The 17,553-nt window shown below is 38.5% G+C and overlaps 1 protein-coding gene across 5 annotated transcripts in view; it reads right to left on the bottom strand.

Annotated features, from left to right (window-relative positions):
• syt1a (synaptotagmin Ia) overlaps window positions 1-17,553 on the bottom strand; it is a 192,998-nt gene that overhangs the window by 60,743 nt on the left and 114,702 nt on the right. Inside the window, exon 1 of one of the 5 annotated variants that reach the window (XM_082168289.1) lies at window positions 13,608-13,802. The exons of the other annotated variants lie outside the window; for them this stretch is intronic. The gene's annotated coding sequence lies outside the window, so the exon portion shown is untranslated. Of the gene's footprint in view, window positions 1-13,607; window positions 13,803-17,553 lie in introns of those variants that run through there. 5 annotated transcript variants of the gene reach the window in all.

The raw sequence follows: 17,553 nt of genomic DNA, 5'->3' as shown, positions 1-17,553 counted from the left end.
CCTGAAGCTTGTTTTACATGTGTACTAGCTGTGCTAGTTAAGGAACTGTTTGAGGTAGTGTCACGGGACTTCTTTTAGCTATGATTACGGCAGGGAATAAATACAAAACTCTACGGCTGTGTTCTAAAACCTAGTGATGTGCCTATGTAGGGAGCATTTTAAGGCATAATAGGTACAGTGCCAATACGAAGGCTGCTCTGAAAAGGTATGCAGCATGAATATGATGTATTCCAGATTCTATAGCATCCTTACATGCATCCTTTGCATAAAAAGACAATCTTCAATGTAATTTATTCAATACAGAAAAGTGTTGACCAAAAAAGTTCAGTCTAATTAAAATTGTGCATGTTCTGTATTTTTATTCTTATCAGCGTAAAGGCCCATTCACACCGAGGATAACTATAACTATATCTACTGAATCGAGTTTCCCATGCATTTTACACTAAATAAGCTTTTTTTTTTTTTTTTTTGACTGCCTATACAAATTAGTCACTTATGAGATTGTGTTTTCATTTTTCACCCCAAAATGAAAATGATCTTATAATTTACTCACCCTCAAGCCATCCTAGGCTTGAGGGTGAGTAAATTTCATCATAAAAGTAATCCATACGGCCCCAGGGGGTTATGCCTTCTGAAGTGAAGCGATGCATTTTTGTAAGAAAAATATTCATAATTAAAACTTTATAAACTGTAATCCGTAACTTCCGTGCACCCAGCAGCATGTGACAATATCTCGGAGGTGAGTGGAATACATTGTGATCTCTTGTATACAAGTTGGTATTTGCTATGCTTGACATGATCCTATTTTGAATGGCTCTTTCCAATTAATAAGACCATTTGTCTAGTTCTGGATGTGGGGATCGTTAGTTGTCATAAAGCCCTGAAGATGGATGTGGCAGATACTCTGGCAGATACAGGCTACATGGATATGCTGGAAACGTCTTTCCCCCTCTCTGTACAAAATCAGCATGCATTTTCAGCTAAAAGAGATTCTAAAAACCAATAACGTCGTAATTTCACGTCAGACGGACAGAACAAAACAGGAGAAAATGCTATGATTATAGCCAGAAGGGTGCAGCTCCACCCTGGTCTGCTTATTTCTACAGAGAAGAGACAGGATGTTGCTGAAAAAAAGAATGTTTCAGTGCTCGTAATATGGCAAGGACACAGCTCCCCTGCTGCGTAATGGCACATGGCAAGCCAAACACTTCCAATGAAGTTGTGTTTTAGAGGGCATGTTTGCTGCCATCAAATCATTCTGTGGAGGAAACTGCAGCAACAGTAGATTAGATTATGTAGCTCATGCGTTTCCTCAAACAAGACATGATCTAATTCATTCTTAGAGTACATCCTTCTTCCTTCAAGACGTGAATGCTGGAAATTGAGCTTGTCTTTGAAATAATCTCTTTAACCATCTAGGTGGAGAACTGGAAGAGGAATCAGACTCTTTTTATAGATTTTTTACATCAGTGCAGTCACGTCTATCTGAATGACATCCCCCCCACCCACCACAAGTCTATAAATAAACTTGAAGCAGCTCTGCCTTTATAGGTCAGCTGAACTACAAAGTGCATCTTTTCCTCTCGTGTGTCAAGAGTGAAATTTGAAGGTGAATCGATATTTAATTCCAAGAATGAACTAGTAACTGGTTACCACAACCACGTACAAGGGATTGTTGTTGCCATAGCAACAACCGATCTTGGTGTAGAGACCATAGGAATAATGTATGCACAGGCATAATTCTGTATGTGACACGTTCAGTAAACACATTTATTATGGACTCCCCAGGCATGGCCTAGATTGAAGCAGATAAAAGAGTGACACTTTGCTAAAGAGAAGCTCAAAGTTGGGCTTCTAAAGTGGCGAATCGTTCACACAGAAAAACAAGATCTGTAAACATTGCGAGAGGAGATAAGCCAGTGGCAGAGCTGTCTGACAGTCCTCCCCACCCCAAACTGAGAAGAGAAGAACGGCTATGGAAGTGTGCTTGACACACTGAACATTTAATCTATTTTGTTTATTTTTGTCTGTCTATCTGCCTACCTACCCATCCATCCATCCATCCATCCATCCATCCATCCATCCATCCATCTCCCCACCCACCAAATCATTGTAGCTGAGAATTTGAGATGAGTTCTCTAGTGGAGCTTCAAAGGGTGCTGGGGACATCCATGTGATATTATGTGGTGATATTATTTGAGATAAATTGCTTTACCTACAATTTCAGGCCATTTTCTGTCGATTTCCTATTTGATAGAGGCTATTACCAAATTCTGGAGCTTGTAGCTAGCTGAAGCTTTCTCACTTACACACACATTCCAAAAAAGCAAGCTCTGCAACCGGGGTTGTCAAGTCAGAAAGTACCATATACATTAGTAAATAGAAATAATATTTGTTGAAGAGATCTATATCCAAAAACAGCCATAACCAAATAAATAAAACGACCTTAATCTGTTGTTCTTCCACATTATAACCTTGGGTTCATTCTGTTTGGACTGCTGGAGTGCACACAAAGCCCTGGCGGTGACTCATATTTATTAGTTCCTCTCTGCTGATTGGGCATTCCAATACTCCCAGTCCACCCTGCATTGTGTGCAGTGAAACGTGACATGGGGTCACTTCCCCCTTCCATCCCCTTCTGCCAGCTCTCCCAGCATGCTTCAGTGGCCATAAACACACACATGTGACCAAACAGTGATGACTGTGCTACAGAGGTAAATATGAGCTCATAGGGATTTTATTGTCAGTGTCTTTGTTTAGTGCTTCTGCAGTACAAAAGTGCTATCGGGGGAATTATAAACGCAGCGCTTTACAATAAGGTTGAATTTGTTAACTTTAGTAACTGTAGTTATCATGAACTAAATAGGTAACAGGTATGAAGAACTAAAGTATGTAATTAACTTTAAGGTATAAAGAGCAATACTTTTACAGCAGTTGTAAATTTTGATTAAAGTGCATTTCTACATAAATAATTGCATAAATTTACATAAGAAAATATATTATAAATGAATAATTTAGTAATAAATCAGTAAATAAAAGATAGTATTTTCATGAATTAGCATTATTGATATGTAATTTAATTTAATATGTAATATGTTTATTAATGTTAACAAACTGAACCATATCGTAAACTGTTGCCTTTATAAAACTGATAGTTCTGACTCCTAAATTCTAATTAGATAAGCATCCAATGAGTAGCTAATATACACAAACCTGTTTCTGAACTTTAAATAGCTAGTTGCTACGCAGCTTACCATAAAACAGTTAGGCTAATAAACTATATAACTTGGTGAAATGACTTGATGAATTATAATGATCAATAATTACTAGTGTTATTATGTCCTTTCTTTTTCAAAAAAGGAATTGTCCATGTAAGACTGAACTTTTGTTTAGTTATGCAGACTGCTGCTTTCTAACCCAAAAATACATTCCTGCCAGGAAATTGCTAAAAGCTCCCTCACACAATGTAAGCCTGGGTGGCCATTGTCCTCAACCTCCAGATTAGCTCTGATTTGGCGCTTCGAACAGTATTCTGGCATGTCATTGCAACCATTGGCGATGGTGGAATGACAGCAGAAATGGCCATGTGGCGCAGGCTACGTCTCACCCTACTTGTCCCCTCAGTCTGGTCATTCTCTCACTAAGCCCAATAGGAATGTCTTTCACATCCTTAGAGTTTTTGTGATGGTGTTGTGATGAATGGATTGGCACACAAAACAGAGAACACACATTTTAAAAAAGCTGGGCAAGATGATATGGTTTAGTCGCTGTAATTTAGAAACGGAATTTGTTTTATTTATTTGTTGTGCTGCATGTTCAAACATAGATCATGTTCTATCCCTATATTATAGTGCGTTTTGCTGTTTGGAAATCGAAAATGCCAAGATCGACCCTATCTGTAATGCATCTGCAGTGTGCTTGGCTAAATGGCTGAGTTCTGTGACTGTTATGAGTGCAGTCATGCATGTGTGTGTATATGTGTGTGTGCATGTCCCCAATAGACTGCATTATGCACAGTACACAGAATGGGTCGCCTGCAGCACTAATGCAAATTTTTGTCAAGGGCTCCATTAAAAGGTAAGACTGGTCCCTCATCTGTGCCGCTTCATCTCAAGGTTTTTCATGGCATTTATTATAGTCATGCCATAGTCACCCCTCGCATTTCCACTATTTTTGACCGCACTACTGCCAGTGACTGGCTTGCACTAGCCCAATCCAGAGATTGCGGAATGGGTAGGTGGGTTAGCCACTCTCTCATCCTGTCTGTGCCTGGCACACCCGGTGCATCCTGGGTAATTCATTTCTCCCAGGGCTTTATCATCTCAGTGGGCTAGTGAATGATTTACACTGACAGCTAAGCCACGCCAAGACCCAATGCTATGAGCTGTGGTGAATGCAGGCTCTAGTTTAAACAAAACTGTTCTGAGTACAGAATGAATTTGTAAAGTATGAATTGTTAGATTAACAAGGGACAAAGTTAATCAAATGTAATCCAGTAATTGATTTAAGTTGGTGTACAGTACATAATGAATTGTCACAAAAATAGAAATAAATAAATCTGGGACAGTGTGGGACTATATTTTGTGTCTGACCAACAGCAGAAAGAAAAAAGCTTAAAAAAAATTGTAATTCTAATTTGGTGACAAAGTCAAGTCACCTTTATTTATATATACAGCGATAACAGGTAAATCACTTTTATTTATATATACAGCGATAACAGGTAAATCACTTTTATTTATATATACAGTGATAACAGGTAAATAATGATTCGATGATGCAAACAGAACTCGATTCTGCTGTAAAGCAGCTCTAAAAAAAAACAATAGCAAACAGTTATTATTCAGTGTCATTATTTTAAAAAATGACACACTTCACCTTCAACTCCAGTGTTACATAACATAAATAGTTTTTATAGTAACTATTTAATATATAATAACATTTATAGTTACATAAATTTGTTATGAAAAATGATATATTTTATTTTACACCCATCATTTCCAAAATAAAAATATAAAATTAATAAAATGAAGTACTTTTTATTTGCCAAACTTTTAACTTGACATCCAAATAAGCATAAAAACATTGTTATGTAATATATTAACCAATTTTTGTAGATTTTGCAGCAAAAAATTACTATATTGTGATATATACCATTAAGATGATATAAAGTTACTTGTGAATATGGATTAACGTAGGTAAATATTCAAATGGTAAATATAGCATTCTGTGTTGAAGTTAAGGCATGCTTTTGATTTTGATATTTTTATCTCTCCAGATGGAAAGGAGCTCGCGGGCAGATCCACAAACTTTAGGAGTGACTCGGCCTGCCAGTTAAGAGCTAAATGAGTGAGAACACTGGCCCTGAGGGAAGTGATTTTATCAAACTGTCATTGTGGCTAAAGTTTTTTAGGAACAAAGAGGCACCTGAAAATCAGCCTCCACTCTGCAGGTGAAGGTGGCAGAGTGGATGAATAATGCATGAAATTTATCTGCTGCCGTTAATCATGATGAGATGGAAAGAGAGAGAGAGATGTGATGTTGCCGCAGGATGTGTTTTTTCCCCTAATTTACTCATTTCTCTGCTCAGCTCAAGACTCGGAATCCAGAGTCAAGGTCTTTAGAGAGGTAAAAAGCTGAAATGTATGTCATTTACTCACCCCCGTCGATTGGAGCAACATGAGGGTGACCGAATTTTTAACTATTTCTTTATTTCCAGCTTCTACAAGGTTATAACCTTTACATACATCAAAACACAAGTCACTTCATATGATTGTAGACCATGTAAGCAGAAGGAGACCTAAACAGCTCTCTATTTGTCAATGGTAAAACACCAAGCAGAAAACGATATCCTACATCACAACTTTGTGAACAAGCCACATTCAGATATATAACATGTAAAAAAATAACTCTCTGTGGAAACATAAAGTTGTACTTTACTGATTTATTTTTTATGGCTTTGAATGGGGTCATATGATTTCTATAATGTGCTAAGAAATGCATATTATATAATGTGAATCAGCTTTTAATAACCGTATGTTTGCATCCATCAAGATAAAATGGTAAATTATGGTAATCAAATAAAAATGGTTAATAATCCAATACGATAAAGTACCAGCAAAATTGCCATTGTTAAATTGCCAGCAAAAATATATATATTGCGAAACGTACCCATACCTCTAATGCCTAAATTTCCTTACTGGTCAAGGGGGATACGGAAGTAAACGTTCTGCCAACAAAGGGTAAGATGGAATAACAGGTCATGGAAAAATGCATTTAGGACATGCCACAGCCTTTGTGTTTTAATGTGATCCACACCGCGATCATTTGACTGATAAGGCCTCACAAATGGCTGGCTTAGAGCCGTAATTACTATCCACTCCCGCATAATCTTTCTCCCCAGCGAACATGTCAATGCCGGCAAGCAGGAGCGTGCTCGCAAACGGAGGAAGAAAAAGGAGAACATTTAGAGATAAGAAGGGCTACTTTCCTCTCATCAATACAGTCATGACTCGTAAGATTTCAATCCATCACTGGGCTCTTAAGAAAGCACTCCCTTGCCTTTAATTAAGGCACAGTGACTTATTTGACATGCAGCTACTGAGCCATTGTAAACGCACAGCTATAAAAGCTAGTGGAGACTGGAGGGTGTAAGAGATTAGAGATCTTACAATCGGAAGGTCATTAGGGTTATTTAGAGGTCGGGAAGTACATGTCAACTGTGCAGAATGAAGTGATTTAGCTCACTGACCCATAAGGAAGTCAACACGTAATTCAGGTGAGAGGAGGATGCACAGCATCTTTTATGGATGTGGCTTACTGTATATAATCTCTCTACTATATATGAATTAAATAACAATGCATAACATTCCTAAAAATGTATGATTACTAATATAGAAAGGACAACATGTCTTGAATGCATAAGCCGCTATTGTGTGCAGGTGATAAATTAGAGCAAATACAGTAGCACAAAAATTACTCTGGACACATACAGTATGGTAATAGGGCTTGCATAAACTACTCTTATGTAGAATTTTTTTTTTTAAATACTGACATGGAACATAGGCTATGTTTCAATGAGCATGTAGTACGTATAATTACTGTTCACAAAATGTGAATACCTGGATGACCTACATGGAGCACACTGTTTGAGATACTGTATACCACAATGCATTAAATATGCAAATATGCTATTTTCAAATAAATATCATTATTTGAGCAGATTACAAAAAGTGAAGACATTTTACACAAGCTTAAATAATAATAATAATAATATTTTTATATTCAATCTTTTATTAATATATATATACATACTGTGTGTATATATATATATATATATATATATATATATATATTAGTGGTGGGCCGTTATCGGCGTTAACGTGCTGCGTTAACGCGAGACTCTTATCGCGCGATAAAAAAAAATATCGCCGTTAATCTATTCTCCAAGTTGGGTTGGGAGATGGCTCTATACTACACAAGCTATGATGACGCAATCTAAACCCGGCTGCAACGCATATTCGTCGTCATCTTAAGTAAACACGGCTGAAAGTGAAAGCTGGTGAAAAAGATCGGTGCAACTGCCGTCAGACGAGCAGCAGCAAACTATATACAGAGTGTGTGGGGTAACAGTTCGGTAAGTTAACACACGACTAATCCGTTCGACCACCTCAAATTCAAAACGAAACATGATATCACTGAATACCAGCGCGCGCGTATTATTCCCATTCCAATATATCTTAGTGGTGTAGCACATAATCTCGATTTTAAGAATCGTTGTTGTGTTTCTTTTTAACTGAAAAGACATCAGTTAGACAATATTCTAATTTTAAATTTGGGGTTTTATAAGCTCCAAGCCATAATAAACATTAGACCTACTTAAGTCTCTGCAGCTAGTGTACTTAAATTTTATTTATCTGCAAAATTATGTTGTATACTTACAGTTTTGCACAATATATGTTCTCAAAACTACATACACCCTTTAAAAAAAAATACATTTAGCAGTTGTTTAGCATGGGTCTGTGTAATCTGTTCTGAAATGGTTTTATTATAATATACTGTATATCGTTTTCGCAAGAGGCTGCAATGTATATCACAATATAGATTTTAGGCCATATCGCCCATCCCTAATTGATAGCCTATAGTAGTTGATAATAACATAGGCCTACCTAATGTTGCCTATGGACGGTAACGGTACAGTAGTAACCTTTTACAGTCTATGAGTAGAACAGCTTTCTCAAGCAGTTTATGATGCATTTTGGAAACAGGAGATGAGCCCCTGGTCTAATGCGCCACCTGGCTTGAGAAACCCGTTCTCAAAGACTTACTTTTATAGTCATTATTTGGGTAGCACACATATTCTGAATGCCTTCGGCAGAATTCAAATGAGCCATTTTAATCTAGATTAATCTAGATTAATTTCAAAATTAATCTAGATTAATCTAGATTAAAAAAATTAATCTATGCCCACCTCTAATATATATATATATATATATATATATATATATATATATATATATTTTTTTTTTTTTATTGCCCTGTATTGTTATCTGTAATAATACAGAATACTAGCCAAAATGTTTATTGTGAAATAATGCCTAGTGTTTTACTAGTACAAAAGCACCCTATAATGAAAAAAAGTTACTTAAAATTCTTAGGTAAGTGCAGGAGGAAGAGCAGTAAGAAAGCTCATCTGATTGGTTGGAGAACTGAAGATGAAATATTACTGGCCGTTTAAACGGGAATAGGAGTGAAGAGGAAGTAAATAGAGCAAGCATTTCTCGTGCTCACAGAATCCGGCAGTGCCCCGTTTACACGCTCCATTGCAAAAAACAACAGCTAAAAAAAAAAAAAAAATCCTTCCAACATTTTGCTGTTCTTTGCTTTTGGTCTCATCTGTTAGACGCATTGGTTGCTCCACCTGTGGAACAAACCCAGTGAACATGCACCTGGACCTTTGGAGAGACATTCTCAAGTGCTAAAATAATTAAGCCGATTGTTTCAGATATAACCCAGTGCCTTTTCCGTCTTTGAATCTTCACAGTCGACTGCACTGGTCAAGTCCTGCAGAGCTCCTTGAGTAAGTGAGCTCAAAATGATCCGGTGGATTGTAGACAGAATATACAGTATTAGACACCCTCAGGGGGAGAGAAAACTGACCTCAACTCATCGACAGTGGACAGAGGGAAGGAGAAAAGGAAGGAAAAGACAGATGAGGGGGACTGAGAGCAAACGGATGGTTACGTTCTCTTCACGGCGGCAAGGAGGAGAAATAACAGAAACTAATTTATCTGGCGGTGCGGGGGCCATGTTATTAACAGCCTACTGAAACGCACTTAACTCATGCCTATTCAATTATGCTAATGTCCACATGCAAATGACCACGGTCCGCAACACCATGCTGTCTCAATTAGGTGACAGGCTTACAAGGGTTGGTTTTAGAGAGCGACCAGATTATTGCCCTGCTATCCGTCTACAAGCAAACAGCTTTTGACCTGTGATTATCATTACGAGACATCAGCAGGGTGGGTTGACTGTTTGCATGCAACTGCATGTGTTGGCTGCACGTGTGGGAGACTGTGGACGTGCGTCTTCACATGTCATATTTATTGGTTCAGTTCAGCACTGCAGCTTTTAGCAGCGCTTCCCTCAAGAACGAACCAGCTTTTGAGGGGTCAGACATATTCAAGGTCAGCTTGTGTCATCTGCCTCTGTTTGTCACATTGAAGCTGTGTAGATCAAATCGAACAATTACGTGAATGTGAGTTAAGCTCCACAACATTACATTATCAAATGATTGAAGCCCAATATGCATTACATTACTGCACAAATCATCTCTGAATTGGTGGAAACTTTTAACTGTACAATAAATCTGAATCACTGATCTACGTTATTGCTTGGCTTTCATGTCGAACACGTATTCACAATGTACCAAAAAGAATTAGGTATTAAAATCAATAGGGTGAATTGTCAGAAGATTGGTGAGTAATACATCATATTCAGTATGGTCAAGGCTGGATTAATAACATCGATTCTGACCATGAAATACAGCATGTTGTCTCAAAAGATACAACTTTAGCTCTCTGTGCGACAATTTTAACTTACACAAGAGCATTTCATTATTTAGCATGTCCCACAGATATGCGTGACCAACCAGATATAGCTAACATGTTGAACACATATGCACTACATGGGCGCCACAGTAATTTCAAGAAAGCAGCTGAGTCTATAGAATGGCTGCATGAGTCAACATCAGCCGTCACTGCGTTATGTAATACTTAAAGGACCCATACTTTACAATAGCATACTAATGAGGAAGAAAAGTACATTATAGCTCATTCATCTGAAAATAAGATGAGCATGTAACATGCTGTTGCTAACCAAAATTCAATGTCATTTTTCAATTTCTTTGCAATTTCAGCATTTTAGGGCACTTAAGGCATAACTTGTATCATCTGTTGATGTTAAAAACTTCATCTTTATTCAATTTATTTACAAATTCTCAGTCTGAATCATTAGACAGCTGATATCTATTTTCTTTAAAATAGAACAAACATAAATTTTTTTAAGATATTTATTTTTTATATAAATTTATATTTTATTTAAGCTTTGATCAATAAAGAAAATAAACGATGATGCCTAAGAAAGTACCACTAACTACAAAGGGAAAATCACAGAGTGTCATATTTGCACCCAATTTTGGAGGGCATATTTCTCCCTATTAATTTCTGGTATGGAAATAGCAAACGGTAAATGTAGAGGAACTTGTATAGTGACATTGTCGCTGTCCTTAAAATAGCGATTCTGAAAGCAAACCCCTTGCGTAAAGCCTGGAAGTTTGTTGCTGTCCGGTGCTGAAAGCTTTGAGGCAGGTGGCGCTGTCCAAAAGCAAGAAGTGCTGAAAGCTGTGTGTCGTGTTGAAGAGTATGGAAAAGCGCACTCTCTGTGGGTGGCTACAAAGCTCATTTGCTCAGAGCTGTCAACAGTCTCCTTAGCACCTAAGAGGGCATTTCTTGCATTTCATCTGGTGAATAAAAAAAATAAAAAAAATATTTACACAAGTGTCAGACTAACATCTGTGGCCATTGTCTTACGCCGCAAGCACTGTGTTAAGACAAGTTAAAGATATCAGTTTTCAGTTACATGATCTTTTTTGATAAATAGATAACTCTTATTAGCATTCTTTCAGGTTGGTTTTGGATTGTGTAATAACAATTTCAATGGGAAAACTACACTCCGTCCTTTGTGATTTTTTTATGACTAGGTTCATTCACTAGCTGTTCACTCTTGCTGCTTTGCATGTTAAAGCAAGCCCTGTGTGAACACCTTTTGGATTGGAGCATTAAGACAGTAGGGGGGGGGGGAATAATAATATCTGTAACTATCATACATTTCTTAGCTTTCATAGCTGTACAGTGTACACATGGTTACGACTACACACAGTGTTGTGCTCCAATATAGCCATCTGCAGATATGTATTTTTTTCTCTCTCTATTTATTTATTTTTATTAGGATTTATGGCTTGAACCAGCTGCTTGGTAAATGTGTACACTAAGCAGACAATCATACAGCTAATTTTTGACAGCAGGATAAATCCGCTAGATAATCCAAATCTGCAGCAAGAGAGAGATAGAGAAAGAGAGAGAGAGAGTCTATAGGGGAGATTAAAAAGAGAAGATTGTAAATACAGAATCCCACATCGCTGATCATGTGACCTTAATTCCACTCTGTCATTTCTTCCCGTGGAGTGTGAGAGAGACGACCAATCACAAGGCGCAGTTAGTGAGGTCGTGAGGAGAGGGAAAAAAAAAAAAAACATCCCGCTAACAGCAAGTAAAGCGTTGACTAGCTCAAATACCGTCCAAAAAAATAGGGGAAACAGTCATACAGACTCACACTTGTCACCACACTGCATATGCACACTAACAAGCAACCTCTCACATGCCATTTACACCTAGTTTAGTTTCAGTTAGGTCTTCCACACAAAAGCATGTGGGTTTTCTCTCTGCATGACTTTGACTTTGTAACAGCATATTTTACGAGGGACCGGCACATACAGGTCAACCCCTAATCTCAATACTGTCCTCCTCCATGTCTATAGTTCTTTTTTTCCACCTTCTGTCAAATAAAGCTCATATAAATTACACAGCTGTTAGGAAAACAAAAACAGACATATCAATAGAGCTTTTGCCAGCTTCACTCATTAACTATTGATGCTGTGTGAGATCTGGCGCCACAGCTAGATACACACACACACACACACACACACACACACACACGGATTGTTTATTTCTGCACTTATTGACAATGGACTCAATTCAAACCAGTCTCCATGGTACTAAACCAAACAAGAGGGGTGGCAGTTTAAGTTCAAGTCGAGGTGGACAAGCCACCAGCCATAAATAAACAAATGTCCGTAACATCTTTTGTACCACCTTAAAGGTACAAATTAACATTCAAAAGCAATGTGAAATAAACTGATGTAAAACAGCCTTCTGGGGAAAAAGAAAAGGAACTAGAGTGCAGTTTGCTTTGATTAAGAAAAGATCCATTTAAAAAAAAGAGGTGGATGGCATGCAGTGGCTTTTGAGGATCATGCCAGGCAGGATACCCAAATGGAGAAGTTGTTTGAAGCTCCGCAATAAGCCATTCTTCCCCTCTTTCATGTTTCGAAATGAGGGAACAACTGTGCATGTTAACCGCAATCCAGCAGCCCCTTTGTTCCATTCTTAGATCAAGAGCTAATGGAGGAACGGGGCTTTAACTTGAACAGAGTGGCTGAAAATGGTGAAACCGGAAGAGATCTGTCAATTAGATGTAGTTTGACATCACTGAGAGAGTGAAGGGTGGGGGAAAATTATTGTACGGGAGGTGATAGCGCCTTGAGGTTTGATCACTCCATACAACAGGGGCTGCAAACTCTACTGGGAAAAATATGATATGAGATGAAAGCTATGTGTGGGCATGTGGGGGAAGGGGTGTGTAGGATACAATCACAAAGCCCATACACATAATTTCACCACTGTAGTGACAGACAATCCCTGTTTCTCTGCCTGCCCATGTCTACTGTTTTAGAGAAAGCAATCCGTCCTCTTAAATGCGCTTTGTAAACAACAGTCGTGCCTGAAAAGACCCTCTTGCTGCCATCAATCTGACAGTTTTCAAAGAAAACAGGTGAGAGAGATGTTTGGAGATGACCTCCTCGTCACCGGTGTAGAATTAGTAAGAGCGGCAGTAGACGGCAGGAAGCTACAGAAGTTATTCCTCCTGGAATCGGTCGTCACGATGCACTGGAGGTAGGAAGCAGTGTCTCACACTCTACTGAGTGCTATTGAGAACTGTTTTCACTCGATAATGAAATACAAATGCTTTCACATGGCTGAGCATATAACCACAACACATATGCATGCACATAGGCACGAAGTGTAGTTTTCTCATCATATAAGCGGAGTCAGATCTTGTTATCTAATCCATTTCAAGACTTTAAAACCCAAAGCATCATATCCTTTGAACTAGAATCTCCTGAAGCAGTTCAAGTACACTTAGCTACAGATGTTATACTGTAAGTAACTAACACAAACACTGCTCTCAGTACAGTCAAGTGTCCCTACCTGGCGGTCAGTAGTCACTCCTGGGTTTTTGTTCAGAGCTGGATGGCAGGTAGAGCAGGAGGTAGAGGTTGAAATTGAATTGAGTGAAAACACCTCCGTTTGTCCTGCAGAAATACGGATGCCCTGTGTACACGCGCTCTCTCTCTCTCTCCCTCTCTTACACACGGCTCTGACACGCACACTGAATCTCTCTCTCTCTCTCTCTCTCTCTCTCTCTCAGCCTTCCTACTCGTCTTCCCGCCCACCTACCCCCAACACCCTCCCTTTTCCTATCTCTTTCTTTCACACACACTGTCATTCTCTCTCATCACACATGCGCACACTCTCTCTCTCTTTCTCTCTCTCTCCAGGCACTCTCTCATTCACTGTGACACAAGCTCTCACTTGTACATACATTATGTTTCTTTACTCAACAAACATGCTCTTCCTCTGCTTTTGTCTTCCACAAACATGGATGAGCATATCTTTGACGTGACTAAGGTTATATTTGGAAAGGAGTACCAGCTTGTTATTAACTGAATACAGTGCAGTATACACTGCATGTCTCAAAAATGCATCACAGGTGTTTTGATGGGGTCACTGACAGTCACATGATTTAAATGTAAATATTATTATTATTATTGATGATATGCTACATTATTGACATCATTATATCGCATGTGAGTGAGATCTAGTAGTCATAATGGAAATAAAAGCCATTTGAATTAAAATATTTTATTATTTAATATTCAGTAATTTTAAATTGTGCGTAAAAATGTCACAACGTCCAATGGAAATTAGCTCATTAATTTACTCACCTTGAAGCCATCCTAGGTGTATATGACATTCTTCTTTCAGACGAATACAATAGAAGTTATATTAAAAATGTCCTGGCTCTTCCAAGCTTTATAATGGGAGTCAATGGGTATATTTTTGGAAGTCAATCAAGCGCATTCATCCATGATAAAAGTGCTTCACATGGTTCCGGGGGGTTAATAAAGGCCTTCTGAAGCGAAGCGATGCGTTCGTGTAAGAAAAATATCCATATTTAAAACTTTATCGACTAAAATAACTCGCTTCTGGCAGACGGCCGTACACAAGTCGACTTACGCCAAAAGAGTAACACTTGACGCCATGTATGATGTAGGATGTAGCAGTAGTGTAAGCTTTGACACCTCTCGCGGTTCAAACAAACAGGGCTGGGCAACCGCGTTCGTCATTACGTTGTGTGTCAAGTTCAAGAAAGAAGAATGTCATATACACCTAGGATGGCTTCAGGGTGAGTAAATCATGGGCTAATTTAAATTTTTGTGAGTGGAGAGGAGCGGCAACAATTTTCCCTCCGCGCTCCAAGCATTTAATAATCACTCCACTCCAGCTCCGCGCCGGGTTCATTATTTAAGTATTTAAGTATGTTGTAAATCTCACAAAAGTTCATATATATATGAGGAGATACATTAGGAGAATAGTTTCAATGTAGTTTATTGGATAGTGTGCAAACTTTTCCTATGACATGCTAAGCTTATTGCATGGTTATCAGCATTAAAACATAAATATCATTGCTGCTTTTTGCAGTGCACATTTTGTTTGGAAATAAGAAAATAACTACGTTTTCATCAGTTATTTTATCTACGGGTCGCTACATTTCTTACAGATTTCTGCTCATTCGAAATCAAATACAGACAGCACTGTAAGATTACATTTGTTTGAATGCAATGCATTAGTGAGACAGCGATTGCGTTTGTGAATAAGTGTTACCTGTTTAAAATGAGCTTTCACCCGATCCAGTCCGATCTCATGAAAGTGCGTATCTATAGCACAAATTTTATTTCTCGTATCATTTATACGCCAAAAATGGTTTTATTTGCATAGCACTCCACACCCCTAATCCTAACCAAGGGGTTTAGTGCGTATCATTTGCAATTGGTGTATAAATGGCATGAGAAATAAAATTTGTGCTATAGATACGCACTTTAATGAGATCGTGTTGCCCGATCATATTCTGTAGGCTTGAGAATTATAACCTCCTGCAGCCACTCATGTCCATCGGCGTCATCATAACCTTCAACAATTCTGATTTGAGTGATCCATCTGTATCATGCTAGCTAAATGTGTTTAACGTGTGAATCCTTACTTAAAATGCAGTTCTATAATGAGCCGTTGGCATGAATTGTACTGGTGATGGAGCGGTAGTGGAGCGCTTTTAAAAAATCTGCTCAACACTCCATTCAAAAATCACACCGCTCCGCTCACATACTCTGCCTTTAAGGCACTCACTGCTTTTTTGATCTTCAATTTTTAGTGCAGCAGATCACTACAGAATCTGGCAGCAGAATAATCATATTTACGTATACAATATGCCCATAAATGCAATCCGTGCACTGTTTTAAACAGAAGAACACATCCTGTGTGAACACCTCTTAGGGCTGCAATTCCTTCTTGCTCTTTTTACTGCTCTCTCTCTCTCTGTGTAGTGTAGATGCAGCCCACGTCCCCTTGAGGAGTCAGTCAAGGGCATTCCCAAAGAAACTGTATGCAAATGAACAGTGAGCCCGGAGCAGCTGCCTGGCCCCTCCCCTGGTCCAGATGCTCGGCCTGTGAGGGGAGTGGGGGCGGAGCGGTGGCCTAAAGGGGCTCAAAAAGCCACTGTAATAAACACAGCTTGAGCTCAGCTTGCTGATAAACCAATTTGGAACAACATTCATGATAATGAGTTTTTAAACATAGACATTTTCTAAATCAGCTGATTTGTACATTTGTGGTGTTGATTTTAGGTGCTGTTTTAGGCATTGCGCTTTTTGGCATTACCAAATGGAGATGTTGGAAGAGACTGGTTTGAATTGTCGTCAAGGTCATGCCCTTCTATGAGGAACACTCATCGCTGGCTCAGTACGCAAACTGGGAAAAGGAAGAGTAGACTTAGTGCAGGTTGAATGGACTTCTGCTTCGCTCGCGCTACACACTTCAGAGCACTCAGGTCCGATGCATGGAATACTGAGAATTCATGTGCCATATCCCTTTGTGCCATATCAATCTCTGCCTCTCTCTCTTTGTTTCTCTCTCCCTCTTGACCTCATTCTCTTCCCCTCTCTTTTTCACACTCCGTCTAATACTGCTCTCATGCTGTGACGGTTCATTTTTCCTTTGTACGTGTGTGCTTCAGGCAGCAGTATGTTCTATCTGACAGTTTACATTAGCAAAAGCCTCTCAGCAATAGAATAAGCTGTTGGCCATTAATGACATCCACTCAGTTTCTGAACGCACACAGATACTGGTCAGGTTTTGCTTTTCATGTACACTCTTACCACCCGAAATATTATCCTATAACCTGTTCCACAACCCTTGTTTTTTTCTATGTTGAACTGAAATGAGAATTGTCATTCCTTTTAAAACTATTATGTAACATATATGAAGGAAATATGATATCCAAAAAGAATACATGTGAGACGGAACAAAATCCATTAGGAATTGTGATAAGTGGTCGTAATATATCAGATCAGAATTTAATTTTGGTAAAACAGTGCCAAAATGTGGCTATTTAGTTAACATTATCCAGTAGCTAGTGCCATAAATTATGTCAACAAAAAAGAAAAGTTGTTTCTGGGCAAGATATATATATATATATATATATATATATATATATATATATATATATATATATATATATATATATATATACAGACTTAGCCTGAAAATTTGAACAAGCACAACTTACAGGTCACTCCCCCTTGCTCTCTGCTGCGCTACAGCCCTCCCTCCACAGCTCCTCCCTCACAACAGAGTCTGCTGTGAACGTGCAGGCTAGTAAACAGGGCCACTGATGACGGCGAATAAACAGTTATGGCACATTCACTGGTAGGGACGAAACATCAACAATATGCTTTACATTGACTATGGCCTGCCCATACTTTGACTACAAACTTGGTCCTCAAATCATTACGTATTTTGCAATACATGTAATGTATAA

Source organism: Leuciscus leuciscus, assembly GCF_965113295.1.
Source record: "Leuciscus leuciscus genome assembly, chromosome: 4".
Lineage (NCBI taxonomy): Eukaryota > Metazoa > Chordata > Actinopteri > Cypriniformes > Leuciscidae > Leuciscus > Leuciscus leuciscus.
The sequence above is the reverse complement of the archived record's forward strand: the minus strand, read 5'-3'. Positions and strand labels throughout refer to the sequence as shown.